This window comes from Myotis lucifugus, unplaced genomic scaffold (assembly GCF_000147115.1).
Source record: "Myotis lucifugus unplaced genomic scaffold, Myoluc2.0 scaffold_2008, whole genome shotgun sequence".
Lineage (NCBI taxonomy): Eukaryota > Metazoa > Chordata > Mammalia > Chiroptera > Vespertilionidae > Myotis > Myotis lucifugus.
The window spans coordinates 23752-26440 of record NW_005873056.1 but is presented as its reverse complement, the minus strand read 5'-3'; the positions used below and the strand labels follow the sequence as shown (position 1 = coordinate 26440).

The following is a 2689-nucleotide window of genomic DNA, read 5'->3' as shown; positions in this document are numbered from 1 at the left end:
ACTTTATGGCAGATATATTAGACAGACTTAAAAAAAAAAATGTCCTCAAGTTGCTCAAAGAATTCAAAGAAGATGTGGAGAAAGTCAAGAAAATGACGTGTGAACAAAATGGAAATATCAATAAAGAGATGAAAAAGCCTTAAGAAAAAAACAAAAAAATTCTGGAGTAGAAAAATATAATAACTGAAATTAAAAATTTACTAGAGGTTTTGAAAGGCATATTTGAGTTCGCACAAGAATCCATAACATGAAGATAAGACCATGGAAATTATCAAGGCTGAAGAGCAGAAATAAAAAAGAATGAAGAAAAGCAGAGAGCACCTCTAACCTGAGGGATATCAAGTGGAACAACATGTGCATCATAAGTGTACTGGAAGGAGAAGGGAGAAAGGAGCAGAGAGAATATATAAAGAAATAATGGCTAAAAACTTCCCATATTTGATAATAGACATGAATATAAATATCCAAGAGGCTCAACAAACTCCAAGTATGATGAACTCAAAGAGACCCACACCAAGACAAATTATAATCAAATTTTCAAAAGACAACAACAAAGATCAAATCTTGGAAGTGGCAAAAACTAAACGAATCATCATATACAAGGGACCATCTACAAATTATAAAATTATCTACAAATTTCTCATCAGAAACTTTGGAAGCCAGAATACAATGGCCCAATATACTGAATGCTAAGTGAAAAAAAACTATCAACCAAGAAATCTGTATCTGGCAAAGCTGTCCTTCAAAAGTGAGGGAGAAATCAAGAGACATTCCCAGATAAACAAAAGCTGAGGTAGTTCCTGACTACTAGACCAGCCCTGAAAGAAATGCTCAAGTCCTTCAAGAAGAAATGAACATTAGACAGTACCCCAAAGGCATATAGAGAAATAAAGAGCTCAAATAAAGTAAATTACATGGACAATTATAAAAGCTGGTATCATTATAACAATGTTTGTAACTGTACTTTCTGTTTTCTATATGATTTAAGAGACTAACATATTTTTTTAAATATTAGTGAAAAGTTTGCATTACTATAACTTTGGTTCATAACTCCAAATCTTCTTTTCAACATAATTTAGGAGGTTAATGCATTTAAAGAAATTATTAGTTTATGTTTTAGGGCTCAGTAATTTTGTGACACCAACAACCAAAAGGGACGGGGACAGCGCTATAAAATAGCAGAGTTTCTGTATGTTGTGAAGTTAAACTGCTATAAATTCTAATTAAAATGTTATAACTTTAGGGTGTTACATGTAATCCCCATGGCAACCACAAAGAAAATAGCTATCATATACACAAAATAAAACTAGGAAGAAATTTTAAAATTTTACTAGAAAAAAAATCAACAAAGCACACAAGAAGACAAGAATGCAAGGAATAAGGAAGAAAAAAGCAATAAGGCATATAGAAAACAAATAGCACAATGACAAGTCCCTCCTTACCAATAATTACTTTAAATGTAAATGGATTAAACTCTCCAATCGAAAGATTAACAGGATGGATAAGAACTCATGATCCAACTATAGTGTCTACAAGAGACTCAGTTTACATCCAGAGACACACACAGGTTGAAAGTTAAAAGATGGAAGATATCATATGCAACTAGTAACCCAAAGAGATCACAAGAGGCTATACTAATATCAGACAAAACAATCTTTAAATCAAAAAGAGATTATAAGAGGGGAAGAAGTACATTATGTTAATAAAAGCTTCAATATAGCAAAAATAATAATAATAACAGTTATAAAAATTTACACACCTATGATAGATCATCAAAATATATGAAGCAAAAAATGAACAGAATTTAAGGGAGAAATAAATAGCACTACAATAATAGTTGGAAATTTCAATATTCCATTCACAATAATGGAATAAACAACACAGAAGTTAGGAAACAGATTACTTAAATACAATAAATCAACTAGATCTAACAGACATATACAGAACACTACACCCAACAACAACAGCATACACATTTTTCTCAAGTGCACGTAGGACATTTTCCAGGATAGAATATATGTTAGGCCACAAATTAAGTCTCAATAGATTTTAAAAGATAAATATCATACAAAGTATCTTCTCTGATCACAACAGAATGAAGTTAGAAATCAGAAACTTTTTTTTTTAAACTGGAAAGTTCACAAAGTTGTGAAAATTAAACAAAACACTTTTAAACAACCATAGATCAAAGAAGAAATCACAAGGGAAATTAGAAAATACTTGAGATGAATAAAAACAAAGATATACCAAACTTATGGGATGCAGCAAAAGCAGTTGCTAAGGGGGAAATTTACAGCTATAAATGCTTAAGAGAATGAAAGCAAAACACAAACATTCTCAGGTGAAGAAAAACTTAGAGAACCCATTGCCAGCAAACCTGCTCCAAGAGAAATGCTAAAGGAAGTTAAAGCAAAAGGATGGGGAAAGTACAGTATGCAAAACACTAATCAAAAGAAAGCTGAGATGGCTATATTAGTATCAGACAATGTAAACTTCAAAGACTCTTACCACAGATAAAGAGGGGCATTACGTAATGGTAAAGGGTATATTCACCAAGAAGACATAACAATCTTTAATGTGTATGCGCCTAACATCAGAGTTTCAAGTACATGAGGCAAAATCTGATAGAACTGAAATGAGAATAGGCAAATTCACAATTAGGGTGGAGTCTTCAACATTACCTTTCTAG

General features: G+C 31.8%; 1 long non-coding RNA gene across 1 annotated transcript in view; it reads right to left on the bottom strand.

The window, feature by feature from the left end:
• Positions 1–2689, bottom strand: part of LOC102431145 — a 27959-nt gene that overhangs the window by 4747 nt on the left and 20523 nt on the right. The gene's annotated exons all lie outside the window — the stretch shown is intronic.